Here is a 14,661-nt window from a genome sequence, read left to right on the forward strand (position 1 = left end):
AGAAACGGAGGCCCAGACAGCCAAGTAGCCACCATATTCACGGCCGGTCACCAGCCATTTTTTGGGAAGGGCATCAGGCCATCTAACTGCTTTGACCACAAGCTGCAGTGACACTGAGGCCAGTAGCCAGTGGGGCCCCAGGTAGCAGGAACAGCCTGCTTCCCCACACCCACTCTTAGTGGAAATCATTGTGTTTCAGCGAAGACTTACAGCCTCCACTGGGTGAAGCCATAAATTATTCAGGGGTAGCTCTCAAAGAGGAGGAAAACCAGCATTTTAATTGCTCCATCATGCTGAGTAAGCAGAATGAAACCTTCCCTTCCAAAAGTTAGCTTTAAAGTAATTGTGCCTCCCAGGCAATTTCCAAGTGAGTTCTCACAGCAAACTCTGCCCTGGCCAACTGCTTCAGGAAGCAACTGGGAAGTAGCCGGCACCCTCTTATCTGTTTGGTTTGGATTTCCGAGTCCTCTACTGTCCCCCTCTGCTCTTGTGATGCTTCCTGTTTGAGAAGTGTTGGCACAGGCCAGTCACCAGGAAGAAAGGAGGGAGGACAGGAGGGAGGGGAGGGAGGGAGGAAATGCCATTCAGATTCGATCCATATCACTACCTTTGTTAATATGACCATTGAAGAATATGGCCCTGGGGGTGGGCAACATCCCCAGCCAAGCTAAGCCGCTCTTATGTTTGATTCATTTATAGGAGCTTTTCCAGATTCTACCCAGATGAGCCTCACAACGTCCTCGTCCTGGTGGATCACCATCCCCTTCTGCAGGTGACGATCTAGAAGCTCTGAAGTATAGGGACACTCCCCCAGGTCACTCACTTCTAAGCGCCTTCCAGTGAATGTGACCTTCATCCCACCTGGCCCAGAGCCAGTCCAAGAGCACCTGCTGCCGGGGTAATTATTTCAAAGTGTCCCTTCTGCTCTCACGAGTGGACAAGGGAGGCATGTGGCTGATCTGTGCACAGCATGTACACACACACACACACATTCACACAAACACACACGACTTCAGCCAGGTGTGGGGTCTGCAAAGCCCACCAGTTCCCTCCACCTCTGCCGGGCACAGCTTTCCCTGCGGGGGATGGAGGGTTACAGCGCACAGCCAGAAGGAACTCTGAAGGGAAAGGGAGAACTGCATTGCCAAAAATGCAAAGGCAACGTGGGACTGGGCACACGGATGGGGGCAGGCTGGTAAGGGAGGGCCCAGAGGAGGAAGAGCAGGTGTGTGTGTGTGCCCTTGGGGTCTGGGCTGGGGTACAGGGCTCTGCAGGTCGATGGTGCCAATGCTGCACTGCCACATACAAGCTCGTATCATCGTCTCCCTCCTCTCTCCCTCTCCGCTCCCCTCCCCACCCCATAAAGTCAGCCCTCGAGGCCCCATCACCATTGCCCATCTGGTTCCCTCGGCCTACCAGGGATCACGTGCTCCCTCAATCCCAGGATGTTGCAGCAGGCCCACTGAGCCAGGGTAGCGTCGAGAATGGCTCAGCGGTGAGCTGCCCGGGTGCGCAGTCTGTTGCGCTTCCAACTCTTGGTTTCCCCTGAAGTCATGATCTCCAAGCGGTGGGGTCGAGCTCGGTGTCGGGCGCCATGCTCAGAGGGCAGTCTGCTGGAGATTCTCTCTCTCCCTCTGACCTTCCCCTCCACCACCCCTACTCTCTCTCTTTCTAAAATAAATAAATAAATCTTAAAAAAAAAAAAAAGGAAGAAGTAAGAATGGTTCACTAATGCTCAGATCCCCCTAAGAGACTCCTTCCACCACCCCAAGCTAGAAGCCAACCCCTCTTTCCAGGGGTGACTACAAGAACAAGTGTCTTGTTCACAGAGGGGACTGTAAGGCAAGGGCAGCCATCAGAACTGCTTACCCAGTGAACACCTGAGGGTCATACTGATCCTGGGGACAGAAATGAGTAAGACATGGTGTTTTTTCCCAGGGCGTTCTCAGTGTAATGACAGGAGCAGGCAGCAGTAATGTCAGACAGGGGGATGGGGGTGCCCACAAGAGGGACCTGAGTCCAGATGCTGGGGAGGTGAGGTCTCAGAAGCTCCCCAGAAGGGCCGCAGAGATGGCTGTGGACACGAAGGGGCACAGGGCCGGGACGCCCCCCCACAGAGCATGCAGGGCTGTGAGCGCCACAGGCCGTGCTCATGCTTTAGGATGAATCCCTGCTGCATGCGGTATTGTGGGGAGGGCCTGGCCTGTTCCTGAAGCCAGTGAGCTCGGGCAGGGACCTCACTGAGGGGTGACCACAGCGGCTTCCTCTTCTGGTCTCTGCACCCCGCAACGTGCTCCACTTCCCTGTACGTGTGCTGGGCGGGGGGAACGGACTATAAGTGACCCAGGGTCCTGCAGGTGACCCGAGCCCTAGGGCCATGGCCTCCACCAGCCAGCGGCCCTCACCGGCGTATCCTTTCCATTTGCACCAGGACATGAGTGAGGCTGGTATCTTAAACCCCACGAGTCTGACCTGAAACTCCAGATCCCTCGTCCTCTCCCTTTCTTCTCCTCCCGGCCAGCTCCCTCTGGTTACTTCAGGCAGAAACCTGATCCACCGTGGATTCCTCCCCCGACACCCCCATCCCCACATCCAGCCCGTGGGCACATCCGGCCACCCCCACCTCTACAATGCATCATGAACCGCCCACGGCGGCGCTCTGGCCCAGGGGCCACCATCTCTGGCCTAGAAGACAAAAACAGCCTCCCCCAAATGATTCCTAGCAACGAGAAAACATTTTTAAGGAATGTAAACCAGATCACAACACTCCCCTGCTTCATTAAAACTCTCCTGTGACTTAAAGCACATGAGGCCCTGCCTCCCAGGCCGCTCTCAAAGGCCAGGCAAGCAGGTGCACAGGCCAGCCCAGGGGCAGGCCTGGCCCTGGCGAGCCCCTTCCACCCCAGAGCCCACGTCCACACGGACCCATCCGCCAGACGCAAGCCCTCCTGGAGCTCCAGCTTCCTTAGGTGGTGAAGCTCACCCAACCACAAGCAGACACCACTGCTGGTTCCATCAATCTCCATCCCAAGTAGGCCTCCCTCCTTGTATATGTCATGGTCTAGGGCTGTTTGATTAGGGACTTACACACTTATTTGGGTCTGCCTCCATTCTCCGGTCCTAAGACCCAGCTGAAGCGTGACGACCAAGGTAAGACTTTGGTACTGCTCCCAGCCCAGCTCACAGTGCACTGGACGCACCCACTGACAAGGTGCACAGGAAGCGGGTAAGTGGGGAGGGTGAGCAGGGAGGGGGAGTGAGGAGGGTAAGTGGGGAGGAAGGGCATCTTTGCTGACCCCAGTGGGAAGGATCTGGTTTCTGGGACAGCAGCCCATGTTAATGCCTGGTAAAAAGAGTAGCTAGAAACATCTGTGTGGAAGAGGAAGCTGGCAGGGCTGGGGTGGGCGAGGCTGGAAGGAGTACAATACTTTGCAGCTCAGCTTACCTCGGCTGGCTGGGCAGGGAGCCCGGACAGCCCCTGCCCCACCTGCCCACACCTGCGGACACACGAGAGGTCTGGGGAGCCAGGAAGGGGCAGTGTGGTAATTCCTGGGGAGGGAGACCACCTGGGAAGTGGGAACAGCTGATCAGTGGGCAGGACGTGGGAGGGGGAGTGTCACCGACGACTTCCGGGTCCCCAGCTCAGGTGGACAGGCTCTGGGTATTGTTTTGTTCAACTTCCTGCCTCTCTGAACTGGTGGAAACCACTTTGGAACTCTTTCTGGTCCTCCCCCTCTGTCTACAGCTGCTGGTTATGTGACCTTGGGCAGGCCACACACCTTCTCTGCATCTTGGTTTCCTGACCCATCAAATGGGAGTAAGAAGAACCGCAGGGGGAATAAAACCTCAGACACGGGCCACGGCCCATCCTGGCCAGTTCACCACGAGTCCCATTGGGAGTAAGCGAGGGTCCTGTGGGAGCAGCCTTCCCTGTGCCCACTGCATGACCACAGCCGCATGGGGCCCGGATCCCCACCTTCATGCTCTCTGGAAATGAAGTGTGGCTTTCTGAAGTCCAACCCTCTGGAGACAAAATCATTCACTTTGAGAGGAGAATGGCGTTTTGCATAGACTGGCATTTTGGGGCATCAACTGTCTGCAGTGTCATGACATAGACAAGGATCACTTAGTACTCAGAGTTCAAGGATTAAAAAAATGAAATCATTATGTCCAGGCAAAATCAAGCAGTTATAAAAATATAAAAGAACATCCCCCATTATCACAAAAATATTCCTCTCAGTTTAGAGGTTAAAAAAAAAAATTGAGATGTTACATTCTATAAAAGGGTACCATAGAGCGTGGTCAAGCCTTTGTCCTCAGTGCTGGCCGCAGCTGGATTTTATCTTCTGCTACAAGGATCCTCATTTCTCTCCATGTCTTTCCTGCCCCGACCTCCCAGCGGCTGACGGACATGCAGAGGAGCGGTCTGTCTGACGGTCTATGCGGGCCCTCCACGGTCTTGGCTGCAGAAGCCAGCCACACGCCCCTCTGGAACCCCAAGCCTTCTTTCCTGGTTTAGCCTCGTGGCTCGCAGCTAAGAGACCAGTAACAAGTTTGATTTGCAGCCAGATCAAGGAAGTCTGCACACATGGGCGGGAGCCTCAGGCATGGGTCCTGGCCCTGCTCCCGGCCACCCTGAGGCTCGGCACCTCATCTGTGTGGCCCAATGGGGTCGCCCACACCTGTGTCCCTGGGCAGCTGTGAGCAGCATCCAGTGCCCCGTCCTGTTGTGCTCTAACCCGCAATGCTTACCCAGCTACCGACCCAGGCTCAGATCACGGTCCTTCCTCTCCATGGTGCCTTTCCACGGAGCACACGGCAAGCTCCAAACTATTCTCTGGAACCCTTAGAAAACACACAAATACTAGGCTGGAGAAGCCCAGGGGCAGCACCAGCTGGGCTCCTGCTTGTGGGGTCCCTATCGGGACATGGAAGAGGACACTCTGCCTGTGGGTCTTCCTCAAGGAACACAGCACTGTGGCTGCCAAGCACACTGGCAGCACAAAGAAACAGTTCCTGAATCGGACCCCTGAGCTGAACTGATCGTAGGAAACTCGGGCCCCAGAACAGGGGGTGTGCGGCTCTTCAAGAAGGGGGCTCGTGTGTTGGCTGATGCAGACATGAAATCTACCGCATGACCAAATGTGACGTGACAAAGAGCTGCTTGACAGAGAGAGGGTGACATGCACCTGAGGCGGCCACGTGAAAACTGCCCAAGGCAGATCACCTTCAAAACCACTCGCCGCCCAGGACACCTGTACACATACAAGAAAGAGTCTTCACTTACACGAAACATACAATTCTATTCAAGTGCGACAGCCAAGGCAAGTACTTGATTCTTGCCACTGACCCTGTGAAGCATCTGCAGAGGGGAGGGGTGCTCTGCTGGGCAGAGGTGACCCTGACCACCCCCACATGCAGTGAGCTCACAGGCAGCAGCTGAAACAGAAAGGGTCAACTCAGCGCCACCCGCCTGGGCCCGAGGACCTTCCGTGTTCTCTCTATCCAGAGCTGTGGCTGGTACACTACGTTCCAGGCCAGGACTCTGTTAATGAACACAGATCTGCTCCCACCTGCCTGGACAGACAGAACAAGGGACGTTTACACTCCCCCCTCACCGGATCAGTTTCAATGCAAAGTAACGAGGCAGGAAGGGTGTTAACAGAGTGTCCAGCACACACACCCCTACAGAGCAGCAGCTCTGACGTCAAAGGGGTGAACGAAGGCTAGCAGGTACAGAGCCTCACTGTAACTCGGACTCCCTTGGTGGCAGGACCCTAAAGGCCGGGTGACAAGGCTATTCCATGACCATCCATGAGTTTGTGAGTCCTCCATGGCTAAGTGTGCTGTAGCCTTCTTCAGTCCATGTGGCCGCTGAGAATGGCTGGTCCAGGCTCAGCCCCTCCACCTAGGACCCGTCTTATGCACTAGGACACTACCCCACCCCCCCCACCTTTCATCCCACTACAAATCTCACTTCTCCTTAGAGCTGAGCTGAAACACGGTTGAGAGAGGTGTCTGTAAGGATGACAGGTAGAGTCACCTGCAGCTGGGGTCAGGGGTTGAGAGGGACTGGCGGGGGCTGATTCTGTTCCTGGTTCATCCACTGTCTCACTAACACTGGGAAATTGAAGTTTCTCTGGTTTTCCGTTTTGGGTTGGTAACTTGCCTCATCTCCCTTTCACGACAAATGAAACAGTAAAGACAATGATGGAAGTACCCTGAGGAATGTAAGAGACCTGTACAAACGTCTCCTGTCACACGATATTGAAACAGTTGCTGTCCAGGAAAGTCAAGGACCCAGACTGGGCTCCAGCTCTGGAACTCATGAGCTGAGAGACTTAATCTCTCAATTGTCGTGCGTGGGGACCGCCATGACAGACCAGCACAGGCTGGGTGGCCTGAACAAGAGAAATAGATTACCCACAGTTCTGGAGAGGAAGTCCAAGATCAGGGTGTTGACAGACTTGGCGTCTGGTAAAGGCCACTCCCTGGTTCACAGAGGGCCGTCTTCTCGCTGTGTCTCCATACAGGGGAGGGTCCGGGGAGATCTTGGGGCTCTTTTCTCAGACACTTATCCTGTCATGAAACCCCCTACCCTCATGACCTAAGTGCCCCCTGAAGGCCCACTTCCTAATACCATCACCTTGGGAATTAGGTTTGAGCACAGGAATTTGGGTGGGGGGCCCAATCATTCAGTCTATAGCACCCGTTGAGCCACAGTGTCCATGTTGGTAAAGCGACACTAACATACCATGACATTCACAGCCCGGACACGGATGGAGTGGGAGGCGCCTCGCTCAGTCTCTGCTTTCCCGTGCGCACCCAGTGACGGGAGTGAATCACACGCACATCAGCGGCCGCCAGTCCCATACCCCCGGTTTCAGTCCCACTTCTCGGAGCGGACGTACCAGATGGCTATGACAGAACAGCAGCCATAGCAACCACAGTTTATACTTCATTCAGACACTGCGTCTCTTTTTCACAGGAAGCTGTATTTTTAAAGCCTCTGCTTGGATATAGAAAGGGCAGCAGGAGTGTGTTTCCTACCTGGGAAGAAGATGATGGGGAAGGGACACGGCACTGAAGGGCTCCTGGGCCACCCCACCTCAAAGGCCCTATTGCGTGCACAGTGACCAGCAGGGAGGGGCCGCACAGATAATTTGCTCATTTCCTCCATGACTTCACAGCTTTTTCTTGCTCCCATCTTGGTGCCCCAAGTACACGCACTGCGGCTCTTCATCCCAAACTAAACCAGGTTCATGTCTAGGTTCTATCTGGGGTGCTTCTGCTTCCTCAGCTTCCTTCCCCAAACCTACCTCTTCCCATGCACTGGGCCTCAGCTGAGCCCACAGACTGAGCCCGACCCCACCTTGCCGCCAGCTCTGGCCAGTTCCACGTGGCATGGCACATGTTCCCCAGGACCACCCTAGTCCTTCCTGCAAGAAAGGCAACAGAGAGAGGGACCATGTCGCAGGCACACAGGGAGAGTGTGAACAATGAAAAGGATGGGCATTTGCCTGGGCTTTGAGAGGTGTGTTCCAAATATGTACCTGACCGAACAGAAAACTCTGGTGTGCCTGACAGAAGGTCTTCTTGGCATCAAGCACTACAATGAGCAATTCTCTGACCACATTTAATTATCACAGGAGCCAACCCAAGAGGCCCTGGGACGCCCGCTTTGCAGCTGTGGAAGCACGAGCTCAGGAAGGACCTGCTCAAGGTCATAGGAGCTGGTGAATGAAGGAGCTGACATTCCCTTTCCCACCACCACGTGCATCCCACGCGTGTGGGCATGAAGACTCCCAGATGGCTGAGTCTTTCTAGGTTTGTGGTTCTTCCGATTTTCCGCAGGAGTGATGAAGTTCTGACCGTCAGAACGGATGTGAGGGAAGGCACAGAAGCATCGGAAGGAGAAAGGCTTAGGGAGAGAAGACAGAAGCTGAAAACTGACTATTTAAGTATATATGGACTTGGGAATTGTTTTCTCGGCGGAAAGAAATTCTTAGAAAGAACTCTGAACTGAGGCACATCGCCACCCGCTCCCCCAAAAAAGGAGTGGGATGAGGCCCAGGGGGGCCGCCAGAGCACACAGCGCCGACGGTCCGGCTGCTGGAGTAGAAACAGGCAATCCCGCCTGACTCCGGAGGAAGTCAGCAGCACTTGACCATTCACGGCAAATCCCCAGGGAGAAGTAACCAGAAGGGGAGTGTGTGAGGTCCACATGGAAGCGGAGTTTGGTCCGTCGGGTTCCCGCAGTGTCTTCGCCGCGGGGGGCCGAGTCTGGCTGACTGCAGGCTCGGGAGGGAGCGTGATCGTTTGTATGTCAGGGTCACCAGCAGCATCCTGCCGCTCACAGAGGCCGAGAGCACTGAGGGGCTCCCGAGAAAACGTTGAGGGAGAGGGAGGGGGAGACTGAGAGGGTCAGGTCCATGACGCCTGCCCGGGGTTTGGGTGCCGGGACCCTTGCAGGCAGCCCGAGCCCGAGGGAGGACCACACGGGTGTGCGCGTGCGCAAGCAGACGGGGGCATGCGCATGCGTGGGCCTGCAGAAGGGGCGGGGGCGTGGGGGGTACATCGCTCAGTCCTCCAGACTCTGGATTTAGACTCTGCTTATCTACGCAGGAGACTTAAACACAGAGTTACAGTCCTCATATAAATGTGTCATTTTTGTCATCCAGTCTCAGCACTGAGAAAGTACTGGGAGCCCAAGGAAGCAGACAGACAAAAGGCCGTTGGCACCGGCCCATCCTGACCTCAGCAAAGTCTGGGCCCCAAAGCCAGAGACAATGCCAGGGTCTGTGGAGAAGCCAGAAGGCTCTGCGAGGCCCCAGGGGGAAAGGGCCTGGCCCTTACCAGCCCGGAAGAGAAGGTACTGGTCACACCGCCACCTGAACCCAGCTGGTGGCATCAGAAGGGCGGCCCGGACTTCTGCTCCGGAGCTGGAGAAGCAGCTCCCGTGTGACCATGACCAGGGTCAACGATGCACAGGAGATCAAAGACGACTGCATGGAACTGGGCCTACGGGCAGATGCGAGTGGGGACAGCTCCTCCGCCGCTGGCCCCTACCGTCCAGGGTGGCCCGGCTCCTGGGCTCCTCATGCAGGCAACTGGTTCTGCCGGATCCGCGCATGTCGTCAGGGGGATGGTACCCAACTCCCTCCCCCAGAAAAACCTGTTAGGACTAGGGTGGTGGCATCTCCCCTCCTGGCTCAACCTAACCAGCACAGCCCACTGCGGCCTGTCACAGCCCAGCCCAGGTCTGTGGACCCCACACCTGGCTCCTCCTTTCATCAGGCCATTTGTATTTGCTGTGTGTGTGTGTGTGTGTGTGTGTGTGCGCGCGCGCGCGCGCGTGTATGCTGGGGGCACCAGAGGGAGGGCACTGCAGGATCACCAGGGTCAGGAGGGAGGGCAGAGGGCATGGCTTCCAGGGAGAGTGCCCATCCCCCTTTCTACTACCTTGGGCTACCCATGGCACTCTGCAGGGACAGATGGTACCAGGCCCTGTCTCAGTACAGCTGGTCCAAGAAGAACGACGGCAAGCTGGAGGGGCTTTATCCCTGCACGCTAATTATATCCCTCTAATTCGCGGCACAGCCACCCACACCCTGGGAGAGGGAATGTGGAATGAGAAAACTTAAGACAAAGGGGAGCAGGGACAGAGAAAGAGATACCAGAGTGACAGAAAGAATGGAGTGCATCCTGGTAATGACTGTCCCCAGGCGAGTGAGCAAGAAGCAGCTGGTGTCCTCGTCCCAAAATGAAGGTAGGGCCAATGCCAGAGAGGGCAAGGTACAAGGGCAGAGCTGGCCCGTTAGCGTAAGAGTCTGTGTTCACGATACAACTCACAGAGATAAGCCAGTGGGGGAGGCTGACCCCGTCCCATCTGCCACCCCATAGCCTCCAGGACAGGTGGCACCGACAGCCTCACCTTCCCAGGAGGAAATAAGGACGGGAGAAGGTTAATGTCACGGTGACTGAGTGGAGGCAGTTCTGACCTCCAGGCTCCTACCATCCCCTCCTTCCTAGAGCCTTTCCTTTCTCAGGGTCACACGCCCCAAGTCCAGCTCCACAAGGGTTGTTGGTGGGTGGGTATTTATTTTTCAGTAAATACGGAAGAATGTGTGTTTTGTTTAGCATACACATACACATCACTTCTGTTTTATTTGCGTTCTGCTTTATACATGGTAACTTTGTTCACTTATTCCTGGATGACAGCTCTGAGAGATCTGTACCATCACTGACCCCGTACTTATCTGGTGAGGAAACCGAGTCCCAGGGTAAGGGACTTGCCTAAGCCACACAACCAGCAAGGGGCAGAACCAGAATCCACGCCCAATGGCTCAGCCTGAGTCCATGCCTTTGACCACCACACCGTGGTACCTCTTCCTGGAAGATTCTCCCAGTTCTGATGGCCCCCATGACACCACCCAACACATGCAGCTAACAGCCGTGGAGGTCCCTACAGAGACGAGGCAGAGAAACCAAGAGCCTCCCCGCAAATTGCCCATCTGTGATCCGACTCTGCGTACTAGCTGGATGGCACCCCCCAGACACAGGAGCTCATTCTACTTCTTTTCCACAATATGCTCCATAAATGTGGGCCTCCTTTCCCCGTCTGGGCTTGCATGGGACCAGGCACTCACAGACACATTCCAGGGTCACAGCCCAGCTCAGATCAGGAGGACCGGTGGCTGTCTCACCTGCACACGCTCTGAGGCTCGGCTCACCCGTGCCATCTTCTAAACTGCAGCTGATACTTGCTAACACAAAAGCCATTCCAATCACCCTTTCTTATGGCATTGTTATTTTTCTTTTTTTTCCCCTAAACTTCAAAGTAGGCTGCTTCAGGGTGAGGTTCTTAAAACAATGCAAGCACCACAGAGAAAAAAACAGCCCTGGATGAGATGGAACTCTAGGCCAAGAGCAGCAGCTTTCACTTGGGCCAGTGGGGGCCGTCCCTAAATCAGTCCTGGGGACCCGCTTCTGGGCACTGGAAAGAACCTGCTGGGACATGAATCCTAAATAATTCCGGGATGTTTAAGAAACACCTGCTTTTTGAGGATGACACAGAGGTGACGGCCACCTAGCCCCAGGCCACTGCATCAAGGAACTTAAGAGTAGAAACCCACAGTGTGTTGTGCCGTGCCCAACAGATTCGTTCAAATTGGACAAAAGGCAGATTATTCCTTCTGGAAGGAAGCCTCTGAGGTACATTCTTTAATTCCACAAGGTACTGAAGTTTGAGGTGTCCAGTGTGGGGAGGGGACCCTAACCTTAGTTCAGAGGTGATGATGTGCCCATAGGGATTTATGGACGTTGACACCACATTTCTAAGGGAAGTTTTGCAGACGTGGAAACAGACACAGAGCTTGGGCCACCTGTTCAAGGTCCGAGCATGGGTACGAACCCAGGCTGCTTCTGTCCCCCACGTGGCTGCCTTGCCATGGACACACACCACCCCAGGCAGCTCCCCATGTGCCGCTTCACGGCAGGTGCCGAAGCACAGAGGATGGGGAGGTTGGCGGGGTAGGGTGGAGGGGAGAGGGGCACGCTTCCCACTGGGAGAAGCCCTACCCAGCCAGGGCCCAGGCAGACAGACAGCAGGGGGGAGAAACTGCCCATGAAGCCCAGGCAACTGCATTTCCAAGGTCGTAAGTCAGGAAAGAACAAGCTGGGGCGCTTATGATGGAAAAAGCAGGGTCCTCGGTGGCTCAGCACTCCCCTTCCGACAGATCAGATTCCCGGCAGATTGCACTGCAACCCCGTTTAGACAGCAGTTTCGTAGCTTTTGGGTATCTCCACATCCCCTTCCCAGGCAAGGCGACCCCACGCTAAAAAGGTCAAGGCAAAGCTTATATACCTCTTCCTAATCTTCATGCATAAAGACACAAAAGCTGGAGTGACTCATCAGAAGGGGAAGCTGCACGGAGATGCAGAACACGATGCTATACCGAGCAAATGCCGTCAACGTCTTCCCCACCATCAGCCCACAAATGTTCTCTTCTTGAGAAAGAGGTTCCTCCTGGAGAGTAACCCACGGAAACACTAACAACACAGAATGCGCCCTTCCAACGAAACCCTTCAAATCAGGGTGCATGTGGGAAGGCTGGCACACTTCCATATAAACCCTAACTTCACATCTTCCTTACACAGGGGTGTTCTCTGCAATGGCCCATGAGCTAAGTGGTGATAAAGACGGAAGCTACTACCCCACTCGGTCCCGTCACACCGCAATTGCTGGACAGAAGCCGATCAGCCCACGTAAAACGTGGGTCCCTTCCCCGGAGCCTCACTGTGGCCAAACGAGGTGTGAGCAAGGAGGATCTGGGGCCCCGGAGCAGGTGGCTTTGTTTCTACTGCCACCTCCAGCTGGCCCAGGCTTTCTCCAGGGTGAACCCCCCACGCGCACCCCCGCCCCGACCCAAATTCTGCAGCACTGCCAGGATCCTGACTGAGAACTGAAGTGCCAGCGGGTCATGCCTTCACGTAGAACCCTTCCCGAGGAGTTTTCCTTTTAATAAAGGCTTCAATTTCCCAGATCGTTCCAATGGTGGATGGCAGAGTGACTACTGAATGACAGGGACTGGGGTGAAGACTGGGGGATCGCGGTCTCCCTGAGTATCAGCCATGGCGCTTCCCCAACACACGCCCACTCACCCCCCGGGAATGAATAAACCGTGGGCTGTGCACACCTCTTCAGAAGCGATGTCAGCCCCTGATTCAGAGACGGCAAACGGGTTCTGGCTCTTGCGTCAACATAAGTAGGCAGTACCCACCTGCATACACATTAAGGAGGATGGCCAGGTCTATGGCCAGGGGCAGGGTGGCTCTGGGACAGACGAGCCATGACCACTGAGGCTGGAGGTGACCAGGGAGCGGGGGCCACGTATCCGCCATGCATAGTGGGGAAGGACAACACGAGACAACACTCTCCCCCAAATGTTCACACATATGGCAAAGACCAGCCCCAGTATGATCTCGAGCTCACAGAAACATACTACTTATGCAAGTAAAAGAACTCCTAACATTTCATTCCTTCACTCATTCATTCATTCATTTAGAGAGAAAGCACGTGGACACGCGCTCGAGCATGAGGGAAGGGCAGGAGGACAGGGAGAGAATCCGCCAACAGACTTCCCGCGGAGTGTGGAGCCTGACATGGTGCACCGTTCCCAGACCCTGAGATCATGACCTGAGCCAAAATCAAAGAGTCATACAGGCAGGGCACCTGGGTGGCTCAGTGGGTTAAGCCTCTGCCTTCAGCTCGGGTCATGATCTCAGGGTCTCTGCTCAGCAGGGAGCCTGCTTCCTCCTCTCTCTCTCTCTGCCTGCCTCTCTGCCTGCTTGTGATCTCTCTCTCTGTGTCAAATAAATAAAATCTTAAAAAAAAAAAAAAAGAATCACACAGACACCTCAAAGACATAATTTTTTTAAGGAGAAATGAGCCTTTCCAAAGCATTCACAAGCTTGGATGTTATTCTAAGAGAATATTCAGAGATGTAAATGTGTTTTACAAAAGAAAAACAGTCCAGATAAACTAAATGTCACCAAATAGGGAACATTCGTGATATGCAATTCTCTAGACATAAAAAAGGAATGTTCTTGAGGACTACTTAAGTGCATAAGAAAACTGTCACGAGACCATCTTTAAAAAGACTAGAAACCAATACAAATGGTATTGTCCAAACTTAAACAAAAAAGGGTCTGTAAACTCTAAATGATGGAAAAGATTTCAGTCAAGCATTCCCATGATATCACCTCAGAGTGGTAAGATTATAAGTCATTTCCATTTTTTTCTTTATGCTTCTCTGAATATGATTTCTGGTAACAAATGATATCATTCAATGTATGGCCTTTAGAAGCAGAAAAAGAACAGCGGGGGAGATCCTGATGTCCTTCTAACTTCCCTTTCAACATCAAGGGTGGTTTCATTTGCAAGACTAGAAAGAGGGCCTCAGAGATTTCTAGAACCCTCCCTGATATCCTGTGAGCTGTGGCCTCGCTGCCTCAGACATCACTCTGCATTCGTTACATAGGAGGTCACAACAGTCCATGAGAAGCAGGAGGGACCTCCTGTCCCAGGTCACCTTTCCAGAGCCTACAGACCCAGCTCCATGCCTGGAGTGTCCCCTGCCTGACACCTCCTGCCCCCATGCTGAGGGGGCTGCAGTGGATTCTCTCCAGACAATTCCAAAGGCTTCCAGCCCCCCCTTTCTACTTTGGAATTTCCTCCTTCCCCTACCTACATTTCTAAGAAGGCCTGAGAGCAGACAGACAAAAACACCCCAAACTTATGGAGACTGAAAACAGCAGAGACCTCAGGGGATGAATTTTTAATGAGACTAAAAAAAAAAAAAAAAAAATCAAAGAATCCCAAAAATGTTAACATAGCAAACACTTGTTTTGTGCCGGTTATAAATATTCCTCTTTGTGGCGGGGGTATTGTTTGTCAAGACTCTGGGAAGGAAAGGCAGCTGTTAGCAGCTGCTGGCCAAATGCAAAGAGAGCCTTGCCTGGAGGGGTGCGGGGCCCACAGAAGGGAGGAGGGCGCAGCTCGAGCTCGGTGCCATAGAGACAGGGAAGCTCCTCCCACACTCTGTGCAAACTGTCAGTTGGTCCTAAAGGCAGAGAGCAGGTGGACCGGCTGAAATTTCC

At 54.2% G+C, this 14,661-nt stretch overlaps 1 protein-coding gene across 2 annotated transcripts in view; it reads right to left on the reverse strand.

Annotated features, from left to right (window-relative positions):
- PGBD5 (piggyBac transposable element derived 5) overlaps positions 1-14,661 on the reverse strand; it is a 96,468-nt gene that overhangs the window by 35,868 nt on the left and 45,939 nt on the right. The gene's annotated exons all lie outside the window — the stretch shown is intronic.

Source organism: Neovison vison, chromosome 2, assembly GCF_020171115.1.
Source record: "Neovison vison isolate M4711 chromosome 2, ASM_NN_V1, whole genome shotgun sequence".
In the NCBI taxonomy this organism is placed as follows: Eukaryota; Metazoa; Chordata; class Mammalia; order Carnivora; family Mustelidae; genus Neogale; species Neogale vison.